The 22,980-nt window shown below is 40.1% G+C and overlaps 1 protein-coding gene across 2 annotated transcripts in view; it reads right to left on the bottom strand.

Annotated features, from left to right (window-relative positions):
- dclre1a (DNA cross-link repair 1A (PSO2 homolog, S. cerevisiae)) overlaps positions 1-22,980 on the bottom strand; it is a 106,607-nt gene that overhangs the window by 3,361 nt on the left and 80,266 nt on the right. The window contains exons 10-11 of one of the 2 annotated variants that reach the window (XR_007249575.2): positions 6,512-6,598; positions 2,322-4,546 (exon numbers count right to left, since the gene is read on the bottom strand). The exons of the other annotated variant lie outside the window; for it this stretch is intronic. The gene's annotated coding sequence lies outside the window, so the exon portion shown is untranslated. Of the gene's footprint in view, positions 1-2,321; positions 4,547-6,511; positions 6,599-22,980 lie in introns of those variants that run through there. 2 annotated transcript variants of the gene reach the window in all.

Here is a 22,980-nt window from a genome sequence, read left to right as displayed (position 1 = left end):
GTTTATGAAGTGTTCACATTGACTTATGCTATCTATATCTCTTTAAAATTCAAGTATCTGTAATAGGATTTTGAGGATAGTTTCATACAACCTGACATTGGCAACATGGGCATGACAGTAGGTGGATTATTGTGCCAAATATTAGGGTTTTTGGACTAAAAGAAAGCTCAGAAAAATAGCAGAATTTATTGGAAGTGATAGGGGGTCACACTACCAGCTGAAGAGCCAGTGAGAGCATCACATTCTGTCTTTTCAATAAGGCACACCATAACTGGGCAACAGCAGGTCTGTTCCCACAGATCACGGACTTGGGATGGAGGTGTGCCAACGTCCTAACCACCAACAGCTACCAGCCAATCAATGGTCAACAAAGCTTAATTGCTCAGGAGTACCACCAGGGAGGTAGTGGTTGCTGACAATGGTGCACTCATCCCAGACCCAGGATCATTCAGGGGCCCAACCCAGGAGTGCATGATGGTTAATATGAAATTGTGGAGTGGAGGTCACAGAGGGAGTATGCAGCAAGTACACTGGGTGTATCTTGGAGAACTTCTCTTCACAATGCCAGGATCCCCAAAAAGGCACCACCTGCTTTTTAACATGGAAGTCTCCAAGCACCCCATTAAGGTCTGCCTTTCAGGTTCCCAAATAGAAAGGGCCTGATCCATTGCTGGTGAACACTGGTGGTGGTGCAATGAGGTACCACATGTAATTAAATGTCCTCTGCCACCAAACTCACTACAGGAAGGGGCATTCAATTCTGGCAAACATTTCTAAAGCAAGCACTGGTTATATTGAAAGTAAATGTGCAACAACACTTTGTTTGAGAGCATAACTTGAAAATGACAAAAGCAAATCTTTCGTGTTAAGGAATTGTATATAGCTGCCAACAATGAATCCTGTTCTATAAATTATTCCAGATATATTTGTTAATATTTATAATAAACCTGAAGTTTCAATGTTTCATTTAAACTGATTTATCTTAGCAATTTAGTTCAGTGCCCTGCAGGTCGTAACTTCATGCAATATTTAAGAGAAAATTGCAAAGAGAAACAGCTAAATGGTTGGAAATATTCTACTGAACTTTATTCAATATTTCTGTCTCACTTTAATAATTTCGCTATTATTTTGGCGATTGCTATGATAACTGCATTTTTCACACCAAACCTTTGCAGATAGCCGGTCCTGGTTCAATTTTTCCTTATATTCAGATCACCATTGTAGTACAAAAGCAATTGACTAAATATAGGACTGACTGTATTGCTAGATATTTTGGCTTGTAATTCTTCATGTGTCTATGTTTTTGGTTCGTTCAGAGTATATGGGCATCACTGGCTAGGGCATTTATTGCCCATCACTAAACAGCTTTGAGGGGTGCAGGGAGGCAGTAATTAAGCATCAACCATATTACTGTACGTCTAGAGTCACATGTAGGCCAGACCAGGTAAGGATGACAGATTTCCTAGATGAATTTTAATAACAATCCACAGTCGTTGCTAGTAAACTAGCCTTAATCCAGATTGTTATTGTATTCCACTATTTGCCTTGGTGGGATTCAAACTCATGTCCCCAGAATATTATCTACAGTTCACGACACCCAGTGCAGCAATATTACCACTACACCAGTACCTTTTGTCTATATTCATTATGACTTCTTCGTATAATCATGCGCCCATTAATTTAATTTCAATTTACTTTTAAAGGAGTGATTCAATACTGATTAGTTGACTAAAATTTCAGACCATAGGTTAAATGGGTTCCATGTCACTAATGCAATGAAACGAAATAAGGAGAAAACCATTGTTGAGTAAACTAGAATGGACTTTTTTTGGGAGAAGAACCTGTTAGCTGTAAATTCAATATCATTCTTCTACATCTGCCTGAAGAAGCATAATTTAACATCTCATTGAAAATATTGTAATGTCAACTTAATGCTGAACTGAACTGAACTGTCAGCGAGGTTGCATGGTCAAGTCTTTGGAGCGAGGTCTGAACCCATGACTTTCTGACGCAGGAGCATACTTAAACTGCAAAACTCCAATATGTCCCTTCTGTGCAAGTCATTATTTGCTCAGTGGGGCCCATTTGAACAAGTGAGAAAGCCCCATACATCTAGAATTTTAGCAGGATTCACTTTAACAGCCAGTTGTTAAGCAACCGATTTCTTTCAATTTCTAAGTGCATTACTAAGAAACCCTGATATTATTCATAAAAATCCTTTTTATGTTAATCACAATTACACAACAGTGTTCCATTACCCCTCAAGGTTTTATTTTCATCTTATTAACCACAAACATTTGTACACAACAATTATAATTAATGAATGATTATATTTTGCAAATGTCACCCTACTATGAAAAGAAAATTAGCTTCAGGGAGCTAATTAACATGAAGACGACAACTTCACATCAACCAATAAGTCATAGAATGACAAAGGTCACCCTAAGGGCACATCTCATAATTTTCAATAATTTAGCACAAGTACAGGTCAAGAAGTAACAGATTTGATAAAGGACTGAAAAGCCCATTGAGCACAGAAACCGATTCTTGCTCAAAAGGAAAACAAATGCTTTGGACAACTATTTTTAGAAGCAACAATTACATTGGCACTTCCACTCTGTGTTAATCTTGTTTTTTTATCCTAAACCCAGCTGAGAATTACTAAGGAAGAGATAGTATCAGCTATTACAGGCTACTCAGATGAGGATAGATATATTTACTTTCTTTATAGTACACCAATGTGTGTTCTCTGGTAATTTAAATCAAATTATGTGAGAGCTCACACATTTTATTGTATGCAGAACATTTTTCATAACACCAGAATTAAAAGCAAATTCACTACACGCTTTGTTTGAGGCCAGCAGATATAGACTGTGAAGTGACACTGGCTGGACCTAACACTGTAAGACTTAGGAGCAGGAGTAGGCCATTCGGCCCTCCAAGTCTGCTCTGCCATTTAATGAGGTCATGGCTGTTCTGATAATCCTCAACTCCACTTTCCTGCCTTTTCCCCATAGCCCTTGATTGACTAACTGATTAAAAATCAGTCTATCTCAATCTTGAACATGCTTAACGAGCCAGCCTCAATAACTCTCTGTGGTAAAAAAAATCCACAGATTTACTACCTTTGTAGAGAAAAAAAAATCCTCCTCATCACTGTCTTAAATGGGTAGCCTCTTACTCCAAGGTTATGACCTCTTGTCATGGCCACAGCTGCCCTGTCAAGCCCTCAAGAGTGCATTCATGTACAAAGCTCAAACAACGAGATAGTCTTCTTCACATGTGCCACCAAAATGCCCTCCAATACATTTTCCTCTTTCTCTCCCTCCCACTACCTCTAAGTGCACTCCCTGGTTCTACAGCTGGATGGAGGAAGCCTGCAGACTTGGGTGACCCCAGGAATCTTTTGTCTAGCCAAAGGTCTTCTAGCCAGAGACGTGTGAACCCACTTTGGCATGAATTTCCAATGGGTTGGTGGCAGACAGAGTGGGGGTGAAAGGCCCAGCCATCTCTACAATGTCCCAAGTGAAAACTGCCAAGGGGTCAGTGTGTGGCCCTTCCTCTGTCTGGCTATATCCTGCCAATTCCCAGCCCCATCTCCATGTGAGGAGGAGGCACCTGAATGGGGGTTAAGTATCCCCCTCTCTAATGAAAGACATACTGGCATTGAAGACAGTCCAGAGAAGATTCACTAGGCTGCTCCAGGTATGGGGGGATTTTCTTATGAGGAGAGGTTGAGTTGATTGGGCCTGTACACATTGGAATTTAGAAGAAAGAAGGACGGCCTTATTGAAACATGTGCAAATCATAGTGGGCTTAACATGGTAGATGCTTAGAGATTTTAGGTGGGGATCCTTCTTCCGAAATGTCAACTTTCCTATTCCTCTGATGTTGCCTGACCTGTGGTGTTCCTCCAGCTCCACACTGTGTTGTCTCTGACGCTAGCATCTGCAGTTCTTGCTATCTCTGAGATGCATAGAGATTGTTTCCTTTTGTGAGGCAAGCTGGGTCCAATGGGCATACTCTCAGAGTAAGGGATCACCCATCCGAGATCTTATTATCTGAAAAGAGTCAGTGACAAGTTTAAAGATCCAGAGGAGAGTGAAGTTTTCTCCGTCTGATACCGTTGCTCCTTTTTTTCAGACCAGTTCTCCTGTTCTACTTCTGCAACTACAGATAGATGGTCAGAAACCACTATTCTGAAACCTTGATAAAATGAGGAACAAATTTTTTCTCTCTCTCTAACAGAACAGATTTTTACACAAAGTATGCTATTACTTCAACATGTAAGGCAATTCTTGTCCACTCACTGAAGAATCCAACCTATTATGAATATCCTTGGCCATATACCTGAATAAATATAACTGTTCTGGAAAATATGTTAACATTGCACACTGCTCGTATTCAGAAGAATGATAATTTCAAGGACAGGGTCACATTGCATTTCATTATTTGGCTCCAGCTTGCTTCCTTTTTTCACACACTCTGTCAGCTCTTATCCTCCCAGCATGCTTAGCACATTGAACGATAAGAATCTCTTCGGTGCCTGGATGGGAAAATTTACATTTTAGTGCACGTGATGAATGTCAATGGAAGATCTCTCAGTTGTCCTGCATAACTTCATCAGAAGAACCACAAATACCACCTTCCAAAAAAAAATACTAAATAACCATATATACAATTTTTAATGAGATATCTACTCTTCTTTCAAAGTTATTGGAAATAGTAAAACTCCCACGGATATTCATCACTTGTGTGTCAGATTGACACTTTATCAACTTAACTAGGCAAGCATCAAAATCCAGTAGCTACTTCAAATTGTCCACCTGCTTCTCAAAGGAATGCAGATCCTCATCAAGAAAAATTACAGTGAGAATCCTCCCACAGATCCAAAGTCTTTAAAAGTGTACATGGATTTAAAGTGATGAAAGGCCGGTTTATACATATCTTTGGAAGTTCTTCTTCATTTGAAGACAGATCAGCACAAGGGAAGTGGTAATCAGGTACATTAGTGAAGGCAAAAACTCAAGGATGACCTAAGCTGAGTCAAGCAGCTTCCCTCATTGTACTATCCCGTGTTCATATGATAACTGCAGCCTTACTACTGGTCTTATGGTTCTCCTTGTTCAAAATAGCTTAAGAAATGATGTTGAATGATTTACATTGAGTACAATGTCATACACTTTAGGGATATTGTGACGTGACAATATCTATTGTACGTCGAAAAACAAGGTTGGCTTTCACAGACCTCACCTGCATGTGGCCCATGCATTTTGAGCTGAATGGAAAATGCAAGGGCCCACTTACATTGATTTTACTGAAGATAAACTGTGTGTACTTATGGCTGTTGAGAATCTTCACTATAAATAATCCTTAGAAAATCAACCCTGCATTTTCTAGAAATACATGAGATATTACAGTGTAGTGATCCATTGGTGATAGATATTTTAAATATGTGGAAACACATACTTCATAGTATTACAACATATGATATGCTTTAACTTGAATACAGTACATATACATTGGTATGAAATACCTACTCTATTTTACAATACGTTGTGCTCTGGGGTTGAGATATGAATGATCCATGAATTGAATATTTGTTAGACTCTGTTTATGAATAATCCAGCACGAAATGGAGCGTTGCAGTCCATAACAGCAACACAATTAATGTACAGCTACCACTGTAATGTGTAAGCTCACTTGGCAGGATTTCTCTCTGTCAGTACCAAGATGTGAAAAGCCAAGTTCTGAAATCAATGCTTAAAAACATCTTTCAGGATGAATGATTTGCAATAAGGCCTAAGGCAGAGCTGTGTCACCAGTTACACAGTGCTAAAAAGATCACTAGCAAATTTGAAAAGGAATGAAACATTTTCATCCTCAAGTTTTGCTGGAGACATCTAAGTGTTCAAATGAATTATTATAAGAAGAGCTGTAGATCAACTGGGAGATGAAGACAATTGATCAAATGAGTTCTGGCACCCTGCATCTCCTATTCCTGTCAATTAACTGTGTAACTGTGCCTATGGGTCAAGTCACACAGCAACTAAGTAAATGCGAATTATCATAGCAGTCAAATTTGTGTTATAAACAAGCACTCCATTTTCCTTTTTGCAGCAGTGTCTCAGTAGTTAGCACTGCTGCCTCACAGTACCAGCGACCTGGTTTTGATTCCAGTCTCAGGCGGCTGTCTGTGTGGAGTCTCCCTATGATTGCATGAGTCCCTGCTGGGGCCTCCAGTTCCCTCCCACAGTCAAAGATGTGCAGGTTGGGTGGATTGGCCATGATAAATCATCTATAGTATTCAGGGATATGCTGGCAAGGTGGATTAGCCATGGGAAATGCAGGGTTACCAGGAGAGCATAGGGGGTAGGTATAGATGGGATGATCTTCAGAGGGTTGGTGTTGCATCGACAGGCTAAATAGCCTGCTTCCACACTGTAGGGATTCTATGATTCTACTGGAAAGCTAAATAAGGAGAAACAAAATCAATGGATGAAATTTCTACCTTTACTCCGAAGTCCGCCATGCTTCCATTACACAGAACCTTGGTTGGACCCCATCTGAAGTCTTGCAATCAGTTTTGATTACCCCACTGTGGAATAATAGATGAGCTTCAGACAGCACAAAGAACAAATTCACCAGGTTAAGGCCAGGGTACAGAGTTAACCAATGAATCCTAAACTGTAGCTCGTATTCCTTTGTGTTTGTAAGCTTAAACACAAATTGGATTAAGTGTTTAAAATGATAAAAGAATTCAGTACACTGGATACAAACAAGTTGTTTCATCTAGTGGAGAAATTCAGAATACAAGAACTTTCACACAAGAGGCACAGAAAATGTCTGAATCTCTCCCACAAAGGGCAGTGGATTCTTCAGCCTTGGGATCACTGAACTCTATTAGGTATCGGGGAGATCGAAGGCTGAGAGGACTACTCCCATTGCTTTGCTCTGATCATCAGAGGAAGTTCCAGGGTTGGCATTTGGTACTCATGACATAATTATTTTGTAGCAGACATTTTTCAAGAAGTGAACAGAAATTATTCCCTTACACAACATCTGCAGTTCACGTGTGTGGAGCATTAAGTGGAATTCAAGCACATCAAACCAAGTTTTACAATGCCTCTATGACACTGGTTCAAATCTACCTCATGCTGATAAATGAAATTCCTTTTCCTGCCAGCTAAAAGGATCACAAATGAAAAGAATGGGTAATCTGAAGTTAGTTTCCACCAGGAGTGTGTCACTGCTCTAAACTGCACATAATGCAGTTTAAATTGGCAGTAAAGTACTGTTCTCACTTAAAAGAAGTAGTTCTCTTCTGAGGACAGAATTAAAGTATGTTGTTATGGCAGAGGACAAGAGCTGTGCCATGTACCCAGCTAAATTACATCTAGCCTTAGAATACTTGATGCTGCTTTCAAAGATGGAAACATTTTCCAAACACCCAGGCTATTTTTCAAGTATAAAAACATCTGAATATATTTATGCAAATCCAATGCGCACAGCTTCAATCGTTCAGAATTATTTACTTTGATCTTAGATTGAAATAAACAAACTCATCCCAAAAGTTAGATTTTCAAATTCTTCAGAAGCAAATAGATTTTAATCAGACTAGAATAAACAGACTTAACTAGAATCCTAGCAGTTCATTTATCTTTCATCCCAGGGGGGTACAGGCATTGAGTTGTCATTTACCTCTTTCCAAATTGTGTCCTTGATCCAACAAGAGACACTGGATTTTCAGTATCCCTTCTGTAGCAACCTGTTGGACAACCTGAACTTTTAAGGTCAGCCAGCATCACCAGCTGTTTTCTTCTATAAATAAAATCATCATCGACAAGGATTGATATGATCTCTATTTGTTGCATACATGTAAAATGCTTAACATTTGAGTTATCAAAAAATGGACAATTGTATATGGTGCCTAGAGTAAACATTATGTCAAGAATTCCATTTTATGATGGCCCCATTGACTAATACCTACAACTGATGGCTACAACTGATGCCCAATATGACCAAGAATTCAGAAAATTGTTACAGCGAAGTGGCAATTTTAGATTGGAAATCTTCCAGCAAATCGAGAGTAGTAGTCAATACATTCAATGCAGTTGGTAGGTATTGTAACTGTGTGGTAAGAGGAATGAAATATTTATTAAATTTCATCACCAAGACTAGCACGTATCTTCCCATCAGATCCATACTAACTCTAAGCTGCCAAAAACATTATTCCACTCTCAATTGCATGACAAAGTAAATATTTGAACTCAATCCCCAAGTTTCTATTTTGGCAGAAATGAAATCCTGAACGCAGCAATCTTTGGTCGCAAAATAGTTTGGCAAATTTCATAATGTCTGTTTAGATAGTTACTGGCTCTGGAAGGATGAAAGAAAGGGTGATGACCAAGTCTCTCCTTTACATTCCTTCCTGTCAAATAGATAAACGTGTCGAGTGCACATTAATCATATCCCAAAGTAACATGCCTTACTACAACTTTATTGTGAGTGCAAAGCAATCTTTAAAAAAGATAAAAGAGTTAGATTTATATTAATTTTTCCTGACCGAAAGCTATAAATTTAGAACCAGTTGCAATTGACCTTAGATTTATAAGAAATAATTTGGATTTTCTCATTCAGTTCATATTCCTTTGGGGCGTTCTTGAATGATGGATTTAAAAAGCAGATTAAAGATGGCTCTATTTTAGCACTTCAACAATACAGCCATACGTTCCCAAGCGGAACAACAACTGCACCTCCCAGTCGCGAACCATTTCCACTCCCCCTCCCATTCCTCAGGTGACATGTCCATCATGGGCCTCCTGCAGTGCCACAATAATGCCACCCGAAGGTTGCAGGAACAGCAACTCATATTCCACTTGGGAACCCTGCAGCCCAATGGTATCAATGTGGACTTCACCAGCTTCAAAATCTCCCCTTCCCCCACCGCATCCCAAAACCAGCCCAGTTCGTCCACTCCCCCCACTGCACCACACAACCAGCCCAGCTCTTCCCCTCCACCTACTGCATCCCAAAACCAGTCCAGCCTGTCTCTGCCTCCCTAATGGGTTCTTCCTCCCACCCATCCCTTCCTCCCACCCTAAGCTACACCTCCATCTCCTACCTACTAACCTCATCCCACCTCCTTGACCTGTCCATCTTCCCTGGACTGACCTATCCCCTCCCTACCTCTCCACCCATACTCTCCTCTCCACCTATCTTCTTTTCTCTCCATCTTCGGTCCGCCTCCCCCTCTCTCCCTATTTATTCCAGAACCCTCACCCCATCCCCCTCTCTGATGAAGGGTCTCGGCCCGAAACATCAGCTTTTGTGCTCCTGAGATGCTGCTGGCTTTCTGTGTTCATCCAGCGTCACATGTTATTATCTTGGATTCTCCAGCATCTGCAGTTCCCATTATCACTCATACTCAATGCTTTGTTTTGTTTCTCCTGTCTTCTAGTCTCCCCAACAGTTTTTCTACTTCCTGTTACCAATTTAACTTTCTTCCAATTTAGGTTACACCTCAGGTCCCCAGTTCCCTTGTGCTGGGAACATCCTGGAACCAAAATATAATTCCAAGGATCTTTTGATAAGATTTGGCAGCCATGCCCTGGGCTTGCTATTCATTGATGCAACATAACAATGTGGTATCAAGTGATTAGCCATGGTGCAAGTAAGCATCTGTGAGCAATGTTTCTCCTGGGTTTTAAAGAATATGGTGGCAGACAGGAGAAGCATCATATTCCCAGCATCTGAATTGTATTGAACTGAATTAGCTTTATTGTCACATGTGCTCATATGAGTACAGTGAAATGTTGACAAGTCACCACTTACGATGCCATTTTAGAAACATAGGTACCTAGGTACAGATTCTTGAGTAATCCTTAGGAAAACAATTAGAAAAATATAAAGAAATAAAAAGTCCAGCATTATAGAAATTCAAAAGTGCAAAATCATAGCAATAAATTGAAGCAATACGCTGAGAAACACTGACTGGAAATTGCAACAGAGGTCCTCAGCTGGAAGTGATCAGAATGACATGAGTACAGTATAGAAATAGATTTAATGACCTTATAAAAGCTGGAAGAAAAGTGTTAAGTGTGGGTAACAGGTCCCCCAACTCTGTGCACACCTCGTGCACACAAGCTGAGCAGACTGAATTCCCATCATTCTCATCAACTGAAGTCAGACCAAGTGGTCAGGTGAATCACTGAATCTAACATTCAGAGCACACTTGAACAGGTGCGTCACTGTGGACCAAAACATATCATAATGTCATTCTGAATTAGGTCAGTGAGTCTTTCTCTCTTCATCTAGATAAAGGAAGGAAAAATCAGCAGTGGGATGTTCTCCTCAGTTATGGAGGACAGGAGAAGATGCTGTCAGGCAATGAAACTTCACTGAATCATGGACCACTCCGTTTGATGGCACCAAGATGATTGGCTTAAATGCTAGCTGTCACCATTTAGTTTCATACAGCATGCAATTTTGGTCTCATTGCCTAAACTCTAGACACACAAAGGGAGATATATCTGCTTAAGCTCCTCCTTGACCTTCTGTCCAAAGTTACATTAGCCTGTTTCTCAGCTCCCTCACCAGTGGCTCACTGGTGCACCAGAACTTCCTCTATCCACCGTTTCCAAGAATACCAGCAGTTGCACGTCTCTCTCAATGGTCCGAGCACTCACTGTTCAGCAATGAAAGCCTCTCAGTACCAGCAACAGCAACTCTGTGCCACTGGTTAAGTAGCTAAGCATTATTTTCCACTTCTTGGAAATGTCAACCAGTGTATCCATTAGTACACGTTTCCACTCAGTGTTCATAATAGCTGCACTCCAATATATCCCCAACGCTGCTTTCCCCATGTTTCCTGATTAACAATGTCAAGGTGCTGCTCAAAAGACTTTTAATGATCTCAACAATAAACTCATCAAACCATTTACTGGAGATGTGAGATTTTTCAGTTTCATCTGCACTCTCTATCCATCCTTTGGAAACGTAGCTATCCAGAGAGCTTCAGGATCCAGTGACACCTTTCAACGATACAGTTTTCACCACATATCCCTAGCCAACTCCTACAACTGAAATCTGATCAGATGATCAGCAGTCTCCATTTTTATTTCAGATTTCCAGTATCTGCAACCTTTCTTTATTGTATGGAAAGCAAGAACTTTCATTTGTATAGCACATCATCCCATCAGAAATGCCAGACTTTCACAATAATGATTTCGTTTCAAAATATGGTCTTTGTTTCTGTGTAAGAAAACATAGATGTCAATTCGTGTATAAAGTCTGTTAGAAACAAATGAAACAAATAACTAACTAGTTATTGGCTTTTTGTGGCGGGGGGGGGGGGTGAGAGGTTATTGGTTGAGAAGAATTTTAGATCCAGGCATCCTCTTGCTCTTTTTCAGATAACTGTTGAAGGCCATTTATATGTCGCAAACATTTTGTTCAAAATTTGCCACAAGTGACAATGCAGCACTCCCACAGCTTTCCAATGAATGTCCTGTATCACTGTCTTACTAGTCTTTTTCAAATATTCCCATACTGTTCTGTGACAACTATAATCAAAGACATCTGTTCTTCTTTGTGCGTCTGGAGCTCAGACAATGAGACCAAAATTAAATTCACGTCTCTCTTTCAACTGTGTCTTCATGTGCGTGACTGCCTTTTGTCAGACTGCAAGCCAACATCAGAGTAATTTGTTACATGTCTTTTCTAAGTCATACTTAAAAGACAATGTGTTATAAAGCTATGACTTATGCCAAATATTTGGATCTTTTCAAAGAAGAACTTATATACAACAATTTTTCAATAAAGATCCACAGAGAAATAGAGCTTACACTGTTACACATTTATGTTTGAAATTGAAGAAAATTTCTTATAGGTTATCTACAAGCATATGAGCAAACCAGTTAGGACCAAAGAGACCATTCACCCTCTTGAGTTTGATCTGCCATTCAATAAAGTCATGGCTAATCTGACTGCAACCTCAAATCCACATTCCCAACTATCTTTGATAAACTTTCACCACCTTACTTAAGTATCAATCTAGCTCTACCTTAAGGATATTCAATGAATCGGATTCCACTGCTTTTTCAGAAGGAGAGTTCCAGTGGCATGAATGAGACTGTAACCTGTATGGATTTCAGCAAGGCGTTTGATAAGGTTCCCCACAATAGGCTATTGTACAAAATGCGGAGAAATGGAATTGTGGGAGATATAGCAGTTTGGATCGGAAATTGGCCTGCTGAAAGAAGACAGAGGGTGGTTGTTGATGGGAAATGTTCATCCTGGAGACCAGTTACTAGTGGTGTACCGCAAGGGTCGGTGTTGGGTCCACTGCTGTTTGTCATTTTTATAAATGACCTGGATGAGGGCGTAGAAGGATGGCTTAGTAAATTTTCAGATGACACCAAGGTTGGTGGAGTTGTGGATAGTGACGAAGGATGCTGTAGGTTGCAGAGAGACATAGATAAGCTGCAGAGCTGGGCTGAGAGGTGGCAAATGGAGTTTAATGCAGACAAGTGTGAGGTGATACACTTTGGTAGGTGTAACCAGAAGGCAAAGTACAGGGCTAATGGTAAGATTCTTAGCAGTGTAGATGAGCAGAGAGATCTCGGTGTCCATGTACACAGACCCTTGAAAGTTGCCACCCAGGTTGACAGGGCTGTTAAGAAGGCATACAGTGTTTTAGCTTTTATTAATAGAGGGATCGAGTTCCAGAACCAAGAGGTTATGGTGAAGCTGTACAAAACTCTGGTACGGCTGCACTTGGAGTATTGTGTACAGTTCTGGTCACCGCATTATAAGAAGGATGTGGAAGCTTTGGAAAGGGTGCAGAGGAGATTTACTAGGATGTTGCCTGGTATGGAGGGAAGGTCTTACGAGGAAAGGCTGAGGGACTTGAGGCTGTTTTCATTAGAGAGAAGAAGGTTGAGAGGTGACTTAATTGAAACATATAAAATAATCAGAGGGTTAGATAGGGTGGATAGGGAGAGCCTTTTTCCTAGGATGGTGACGGCGAGCACGAGGGGGCATAGCTTTAAATTGAGGGGTGAAAGATATAGGACAGATGTCAGAGGTAGTTTCTTTACTCAGAGAGTAGTAAGGGAATGGAACGCTTTGCCTGCAACGGTAGTAGATTCGCCAACTTTAGGTAAATTTAAGTCGTCATTGGACAAGCTTATAGACGTACATGGAGTAGTGTAGGTTAGATGGGCTTGAGATCAGTATGACAGGTTGGCACAACATCGAGGGCCGAAGGGCCTGTACTGTGCTGTAATGTTCTATGTTCTATGTTCTATGTCAGAGTGCATTATCTTACAGTAAGGTGTTTCCCAGTTAGGACTGAGATGAGAAGGAATTTCTTCTCTCAGAGGGTAGTGAATTTGTAGAGTTTTTTTGCCATAGAGGGCTGTACAGGCTTAGTCATTAAGTATATTCAAGGTTAACTGAAATAATTTTTTTTAACCAGTCAGGGAATCAAGGTAATGTGGATAAGACAGGAAAGTGGAGCTGAAGATTATCAGGTCAGCTACAATCTCTGAATAATAAGACTGGCTTAATGGCTGAATGGCTTACTTTAGCTCCTACAGTCATATAGACCCTTAGAGAAAAATTTCACCTCATCTCTACTTTAAATGAGCAATCCCTTATTTTTAAGCACCGATTCCTAGTTCTAGATTCTCCTATAAGAAGAAACATCTAATTCCCCCATCAAGGCCTCTCAATACTTCATCTGAGTCAATCAAATCACTTCTTTCTTTTCTGCACTCCAGTGAATACAAATGTAATCTGTCCATTTTTCCTCATAAGAAAACCAATCTTCCAGTCATTAGACTAGTAACCCTTCTTTGAATTGCCACCAATCTATGTACATCATTCTTGAAGGTGACAAATACTGTGCACATCACTGTGTCGCTGTATCTACAGACTAATCTTTAGTGATCCTTCCATGAGAGCTCTGCAATCTCTCACTATTTAGATAATATGCTTTTTAAATTTTTCCTAAAATAATGAACCATTTCATATTTTCCCAAATTGTCACATTTTTACCCACTTTTTTAACTAATGCCTTTTGCTATCCTCCAAATTTCCTGTTTACAACTGTCCTATCCATCTTTGTGTCATCAGCAAATTCTGTAACAATATCCTGCCTCCCTTCATCTAAATAATTTATATAAACTGTGACCAGTTGAGGTGTCTGGACCACTGCCTATAGCACACCACGTATTTGCCAACCTGGAAAATGTCCATTTATGCTGACTGTCTGCGTCCTGGCCATGAACATATCATTGGGGTGGCACGGTGGGTCAGTGTTTAGCACAAGGCCAGGAGCCCAGGTTTGATTCTAGACTTGGGTAACTGGCTGTGTGGAGTTTGCATGTTTTCTCTGTGTCTGTGTGGGTTTCTTTTGAGAGGTCTGGTTTCCTCCCACAGTTCAAAGATGCGCAGTTTAGGTGAATTGGCCATGCTAAATTGCCCATAATGTTGAGAGATGTGCAGGCCATGGGGAAATGTAGGGTTACAGGGATAGTATGGGGGATTGGGTCTGGGAGGGCTGTTCATCAGAGAGCCAGTGTGGATTCAAATGGCCTGCTTCCACAATGTAGGAATTCTATGATTCTATCCAAGCCAATATGCCAACTCCTAAAATTAAATGTCTTCTGGAAATCTTTATACAGTACATCAACTAGTTCCTCTTTATTGATAGCACACTACCTCCTCAAATAACTTAAGTCGGCTGATAAAATAAGATTACCTGTTCATAGAACCACATTGATTCTGCTTGATTATCTTGAACTAATCCAAATGCCCTGCTGTAATTCCTTCAATAATATCTTCTAACATTTTCTCAATGGCAGTTTGAGCTAACTGACCTGCAGCTTCTGGCTCTCAGCCTCCCTTTTTGAAAAGCTGACTTATACTCACTATCCACAATGGGAGAGTTCTAAAATCAAGGGAGCTTTGGAAAATTAAAAATGAATGAATCAGTTATCTCAATAGTCCCTTCTTCAAGGATTCCAGGATGGAGTTAATCAGGACCTGGACAGTTGCCAGCCTGTAGCTCCAACAATTTACTCAGTGGTACTTCTCTGACAATTGAGATTCTCCTGAGGGTCTCCCTCACTTCTATTTCCTGATTTATCGCTGCTCCTGGGATGTTCCTCGTATCCTCTATGTTGAAGACCAGTGCAAAATATCCGTTGAACTCATTTACAAGTGACTTATATACCATTATTAATCCTCCAGTCTCACTTTTCATAGGATCAATGTTCACCTTGTTAAATCTTTCTTCTATTCATAGAAATTCTTGCTCTCCGCTATTGTATTTCTTCCTTGGTTTCATTCATACACTAATTTTTCCCTCTTTGTTGATTGTTTTGGTTATTCATTTTTTAAAATATCTATACAATTGTATGCCCTTTTAGTGTGATACCATCTTTAACATTTCTAGTTAACCACAGATGATAAGTTGGTCCCTTGGAATTTTTATTACATATTGGAATATATCTGTTCTGTGTCAAAAACAAAACAGAAGTTGCTAGAAAAGCTCAGCAGGTCTGGCAGCATCTGTGAAGATAAATCAGAGTTAACAATACGGGTCAAGTGACCCTTCCTCAGAAGGAATTATTCTGTGTATTCTGAAATATTCCTTAAATAGTTGCCACTGGATCTTTCTTGACTTTTCTTTCATCAATTTTCTAATTCACTTTTCCCAGCTCTGCTTTCATGCTATGATTAGTGTCTTTATTTAAATTTTAAAAATAATCTGGGACCTAGTACTCTCGCCCTCAAAGTAAACATACAATCAAAACATATTAGGGTTGCCTTCATTTTGCAATCACTAATAAAAACTATCTCCTTGCACAATACCAAGTCTAGTACAGTCTGGTCTCTAGGCAGCATCAGAATATGTCATTCAACAAACTATCCCAAAAACATACTGTTAAGTTCATCATCTATGCTATACAAGTTTGCACACTCGAATTTTATAGTGAATATGCTGATTAAAATTTCTAATGTTAGTCACTAGGCCTTTATGACAAGATCTAATTATGTCTACCTCTATGTTTCACCTAATCATGTGGTTACTGCTAGGTGTGTACGTGTGAATTGGGGATGGAGGATAGTGAGTGCGGGGAAGGAGAGTGCTGTACACCACTCATAAATGGCTTTTGCTTTTATCATTTTTCATTTCCACTCAAATGTTCCACAACATCTTAATTTCCTGAACTCTAAGGTTATTCCTCTCAATTGTGCTCATAAATAATTAACTATCGGAGCAACCCCTCCACCTTCTACTAGAATAAGAATTAAATTTTATTGTCATGTGTACTTAAGTAAAGGGCTACATGAGTTCAGTGAAAAGTATAAAAAGTTGCCATTCTCCAACGCTGTCTTGATTACAAAACTTGAATCTTTAAAAAGCAACAGCAAAAATAAAGCCAAAAGATAAGAAAAACGCCCAGATCGTAAAGGTAGTAGGAACTGTTGATGCTGGAGTCTGAGAATAACAAGGTATAGAGCTGGATGTACACAAGGTGTTTGGAACCACCGTTGCAGGCATCTGGGCCTAGCCATGGCCTGGAGTCAAGGTCAGCCTGCAAGTCTCACGTCAAACGCCATGAGGATCCATGTTCTTGCTGCCTCCGAATGACACCACTTCCGAATGCTGGATAGGTTTTGCCACTGCTGCCACCACACCTCAGACCCCCGGGACGCTGGCTTGATTTTGTATACGGCCTTCTCTCACTGCCGGTGCTGCCTTTGATTGCAAAGGGAAGCCGTAGTGGAGCGAGGTCAACTGCCTCTACTTTTTCAGACTGCCAGAAGGCTGTTGCCATTCCTCACGTGGCCCACACTTGTTTCTGATACCACATCCAAGTTTCCTGTCACTACAACATGTTCTTTGCTCTTCCAAATTCAGGTCACAATCCTTGTCATCCTGCAGCCATTTCTCTGCAATGGGTATGACTTGCCATTTCTATTTGCGTTTTTGTTTCATTTGTTTGATTTTGAATGACACATTTCTTTTGTAAGTTCACGTCTTACTGGTTGTTGACTTTTGGGTTTAAATTCTCTCTCTTCCTGTCCCATACTTCTTACCATTTCCCATAATTATACCTTTCTATTTGGCCTTGACTCTGCTCTTTAATTTACCACATTTTCCCAAATGTGATCTCTTGCCCCCCACTATTTAGTTTTAAATTAGGCTGTCTCTTGGTCTGTATTAGTACCTTGGATCAGTAGAAGTACTGCTTTATTAAAAACATTTTTGTGTCATTGATCTTCATCCAAATCACTCATTTCATTGTATTGGAATGAAACAATTTTAGCCTAAATCCAACTTTTCTAAATGCTCAGATGCTATGACTCTTAATAAATTTATTCAGCTGCAAAATACTTTTTCATACATTGAGTTTGATTGCTTTGGGGCTATGACACAAGAGACTACATGCCAACACAGACAATCTTGATTTACTTTGCATTTGTGACAAGAGGATCAGAAATCAGGCAAGAAACCCCATAGCATGTTTTTCACCTGTTTTTAAGGGAGGAGTGCCATTTTCCAGATATTTTTTAGTATTCTCATTGCAGACATATTAGTGGATATGAAATTATTTAAAAATATTTAAGTAGATTAATTGTGAACTTTTGAGGCTTTTCTGCTGGAATGTGACTAACGAAAACTTTACATATCATGGAGCACCTAAAATAGCAAAGGACTTTTTTTTTAATTTCCATTTTCACTGTGCATGTTTCATCAATTGCTCAGATTCTTTTGATACTTTGTTTTGTAGAGATTTTGCTCGACTTGCTATTTTGTTATGGAGGAAGTATATATTTAGGCACAACAACAGTAAATGAAGCAATTAGGGGGCTTCAGCACAACAGGAGCAGACTTGTAAAAAATGGTTACATTAAAAAAGAACTGTTCCCTACTGACTTACACAGGGAAACGAGGGGTGACAAGATATTTAAATCCCACCAGCTTCAGCATCGGCATCAACAATCGAACAGTGGCTCAGTTATTATGCTGCTGATTCATTTGACCAAAGTCTTCATTTCTCGCTGACGCATTTACTTCACTAACCCTTGGCTGTTGCCAACCATTTCTTGCCCCCTCACAAAAGTTTTGAAAAAGCTTGTGAAAGATTTTAACAAAACAATTGGCAACCTTTGAAAATTCCAAAGAGTATTTTTGTTCCCATTAGCAGCTACTTATCATTGTGTCTGCATTCAGTGCTGCAGCTATTTAAGTGCATCTCACTTGAGTTAATACCCTACTCATCTGAAGACACAAAGTAGCAAGAAGCTTGCAGAATTTTTGTAAATAGTTTGACCTCACACCAGGTGATGTCAACCTTTGAGGAAAACAGTGGCGGGGGGGAGGGGACAAACCAAACTCAAAGCTTTCTGCTAGAACCAATATATAGTTCTGCCTGGCACAAGAGCCAGTCATTAGCTTAAAATTAGTAAACTCCACTTGGGGGGCAATCGTCTCAGTTTGTTGGTTGGTTGATAGTTGGTTTACAAAAAAGTGTGATGCCAAAAGCGTGAGTTCAATTCCCATCACCAGCTGAGGTTACCGTGATGGACTCTCTTTCTCAACTTCTCTCCTCGCTTGAGGTGTGGTGGCCCTCAGGTTAAGTCGCCACCAGTCGTTTCTCCCTAATGAGACAGCAGCTCTACAGTCTGGTAAGACTATACAACACAACAACAAACAACATGGGACCAAATCACTCTGTTTCAGTAAAATGAAATCTGAAGCAGTATTTTGTTTCAGTCCTCAGGATGGCAACGAAGCTTTTGGTGCAAGTCAAGTTTCTAACTCAATTAACTCAATGCTCAATGAAAGTTGGTCCCACAGCCTTTAGTGCAATTAATGGTAATATTATCTGATATCATTGTGGACTGATTGCAAAATTGTTTTCCATGAATTACACAAAAAATACTCACAAATAGATCATGTACAACGTATGGCTCATTTGCAAGTGAGAAATATTGGTTATTTTTTGCTATTTTAAGGATGATTGCTAGTCAAGAAGCTTTACTACAAAATATGAAAGATTTGCAATTCCAAAAACTCTGATCAAATTTCCCAGTCTTCCTTCAGCCAAGCAATGTTATAAAAGTTGCATTTATTCAAGTTCGAAGTTAAAATCACCCAACAAAATCAATCCTGCCCGTTTCATACAGATATCTATAATTTTCTTCCATGAACACCAGAGAAAGTTGGCTTGGAAAATTCATCCAGCTAATATCACCCTGGATCTAATGACCTTGTCTGTGGACTAAATTTTCCAACAATATGGAACATATTGGAAGTTAGGATGATATAATTGATTAGAATGTTACAGGAGGGCAGCATGTTTGCTCAGTGGTTGGCACTGATGCTTCACAGCACCAGGGGCCCAGGTGACTGTCTAAGTGTAGATTGCACATTCTCCCCATGTCTGTGTGGGTACTTTCTGGGTGCCACGGTCTAAAGATGTGCAGGTTAGGTGGATTGGCCATGCTAAATTGCACAAAGTGTCCAGGGATGTACAGGTTAAAGGGATTTGCCATGGGGAAATGCAGGATTACACAGATAGGATTGGGGGCTGAGTTTGGGTGGGCTGCTTTTCAGAGAGTCAATGTGGACTTTTTGGGGCGAATGGCCTGTTTCCTCATTTAATTGATTCTAGAATTCAATAGAGATTCTTTTCAGGTAAAACAACTAAATCACAGGTCCTACTTTAAAGCGTTGCAACCTCCTCAAAAGGAAGTAGATTAAAATGGAGCTTTATTTATTCATCTCCCAAAAAATTCTGAACTAGTCAGCCAGGTGAAGTCATAGAATGGTTACTACATAAAAGGAAGCCATTTAGGCTGTTGAGTCCATGTTGACTCTCTGCAAGATCAATTCACCTATTATCATTCCATTGCCTTTTCCCCATTGCATTGTTTATTTCTCCCCTTTCAGGCAATTATCGAATTCCTTTCCAAGTCTGAACCTACCTCCGCCATAATATCATGCAGTTTATTCCAGATTCTAAGCCCTCCCTTTGTAAAAAAAATTCCATGTGAAGCAAGGAAGATGTGAGAATGACATCTGCTAAACCATAGCTATACTGCATAAATACCTAATTGGTTTCCATCAGATTCTAGGTCAGTGGTAACGAGGATGTTAAAATAAGCATCACAGTATCAAGACAATCCTCACTTATAACACCTTAAGAATTGATCCTAAGTAATTTCCAAAGGTACTACAAATAATTCTCCAAATATTTCTATAGTTGCATTCTTGTGTGACCTCGCACTATCGAACAGCACCATAGAAAATCGCATTGTGGGGAGATCACTACAGAAAATTGCTACACCTGTATAGCAGAAAGTTCATTATCCAAACAGTGTCCACTATTCATCAATCATGTCACAGTCAATTCGCATTATTGAAAACTAATTGCATTTAATGACATGGATCCAGAAATGGTATGATATTTGAATATTTTTAAAATTCTGATTTGTTTTTAAATTTTAGTGTGACAAGCACGGCGATTCAGTGGTTAGCACTGCCGCCTCACAGCGCCAGCGACCCAAATTCAATTCCACCCTCAGGTGCCTGTCTGTGTGGAGTTTGTATATTCTACCCGTGTCTGCGTGGGTTTCTTCAAGGTGCTCCGGTTTCCTCCCACAGTCCAAACAGGTGCAGGCTATGTGGATTGGCCATTCTAAATTGCCCTTAGTGTCCAGGGATGTTTAGGTTAAATAGGTTAGATATGAGGAAATGCAGGTGTAGGGGAATGAGTTGGGGTAGGATGCACTTCGGAGGGGTGGTGAGGGCTTGTTGGGCTGAATAGCCTGTTTCCACACAGTAGGGATTCTGTGATTTGAATCTCATCTTTAAATGTGGCATTTTACCCGGATAGTAACTTCAACGTAGGAAGGCAAATATTTCTCAAGCTAGCATTGTGGCTTCCATTTCAGATGACTTGTCAGTTCAGTTTGAGTTTGTTCAGAATCTACGCTCCTTCTGTACTCATAAAACCAGACTACAAATCTAAATTCATACTTTTCTATTTATATAGCTTCTTAGGCAGAAATAAGTGTATCATTATAGGGAACTTTACATTATCAAATTTTGAAAGCATTTTTATATGCACGGAGTTTATAAATGTCTTCTGTTGCATACAAGAAGCAAAAGAAAATTAAGGATTATTAGTTTTGCCGAGCCTGCTGCAGTTCTGGCAAGAGAACATAAGACAATATTAGTCTTACACAATACAGAGTAAAGATCTAAGAGTCTTGCTGCTTGACATGTACAACACAGAACACTGAACTGTATTTCTGTATAGATCTTTTTACATCAGTTTTCAATTCAAATAAAAGATTTAAAGGTATCAAAGCAATGGTTGCTTTCCAACTTGCCTGAAGCTGCTGAAACCTAATCAATCAGCGCCATCTGTTAATTAGGACCTATTTGATGTAATGGGTCAAAAATGGACCACAGAGCAAATGTCTCCTGGAATAAATTGGCCATTATAATTACCCAAGAACAGGCTAAATTCATTTCTTGTTTATCAGGTTAACCAAAACAAAAGGGAATTGTTATTTTCTCAGTAAGAAGCTCACCTAGCTTGTTTCATTGTTTCTTGCTATGAACCAGTTACTCAGAAAGTATTTTGTCAGGCTTCATTACTTTTGCTTGTAATCTCTTTATAAAATCTTTAACATGTAAGTAGAAACACAGAGAAATGTGAGGTGATGCATTCTGGCAAAAGGGGTTTGGAAAGGCTATTTATATTTAGTGTGACTGTTCTAAGGAATGTGCAGAGACAGAGGTCCCTTGTGGGGTCCACACACAGAGATATTTGAAGGTGGCAGGACAGATCGAAAAAGTAATTGCAAAACATACCAAATCTTGGGCTTAATAAAGAGTAAATGAGAACAAAAGCAAGTCATTGATTCTCAACTTTAAAATTCAGTGCCCAGCTCAGGTCACTATACTTTAGGAGGCATGAGAAGGAACTCGAGAAGGTGTAAAAGGTATTTTACCAGAATGGATTCAAAAACCAGGGAATTTAGTTAGGAGTTTGAGTTGGAACTATTCACATAGGATCAAATGTGATTGCTGGTGGGGGGGGGGGAGTTAGAGGGGAAAAAACACTATCCCCTTTAGAAAATGTGGCAATGGTTGAGGACACAGACTAAAGTTTTTGCACAGAAGTCTGGTGTGGATGTGAGGAACTTACTTTTCTTTATGCAGCATGGGGTAATGGCCTTGGGCTTGCTTCCGATGAGGGTAGTGATAGTGGAGGCATTGAGGTTTTCAAAAGGAAATTACATTACATTAAATTAGAGCAAGAAACTGAGAGAAATAACCTTGCTGATTCATGGAGATGAAGCAAAGGAATGGGATTGACTGGGATAACAAAGTGCACAGCAGGATGAACACAGCAGGCCAAACAGCATCATAGGAGCAGGAAAGGTGACGTTTCAGGTCTAGAACCTTCTTCAGAAATGGGGGAGGGGAAGGGGATTCTGAAATAAATAGGGAGAGAGGGGAGGCAGTTTGAAGATGGATAAAGGAGAAGATAGGTGGAGAGGAGACAGACAGGTCAAAGAGACAGGGTTGGAGCCAGTAAAGGTGAATGTAGGTGGGGAGTTAGGGAGGGGATAGGTTGGTCCAGGGAGGACGGACAGGTCAAGGGGGTGGGATGACGTTAGTGGGTAGGAGATTGGGGTGGGCTGGTTTTGGGATGCAGTTGGGGGAGGGGAGGTTTTGAAGCTTGTGAAGTCCACATTGATACCCATGGGCTGCAGGGTTCCCAAGCAAAATATGAGGTGCTGTTCCTGCAGCCTTCAGGACATATCGTTGTGGCACTGCAGGAGGCCCAGGGTGGCCATGTTGTCCAAGGAGTGGGAAGGGGAGTTGAAATGGTTGGGAGGTGTAGTTGTTTGTGTGAACCAAGCGTAGGTGTTCCACAA

This window comes from Stegostoma tigrinum, chromosome 20 (assembly GCF_030684315.1).
Source record: "Stegostoma tigrinum isolate sSteTig4 chromosome 20, sSteTig4.hap1, whole genome shotgun sequence".
Taxonomy (NCBI): domain Eukaryota; kingdom Metazoa; phylum Chordata; class Chondrichthyes; order Orectolobiformes; family Stegostomatidae; genus Stegostoma; species Stegostoma tigrinum.
Note: the sequence above shows the minus strand (reverse complement) of the source record. Positions and strands in the feature narration are given on the sequence as shown.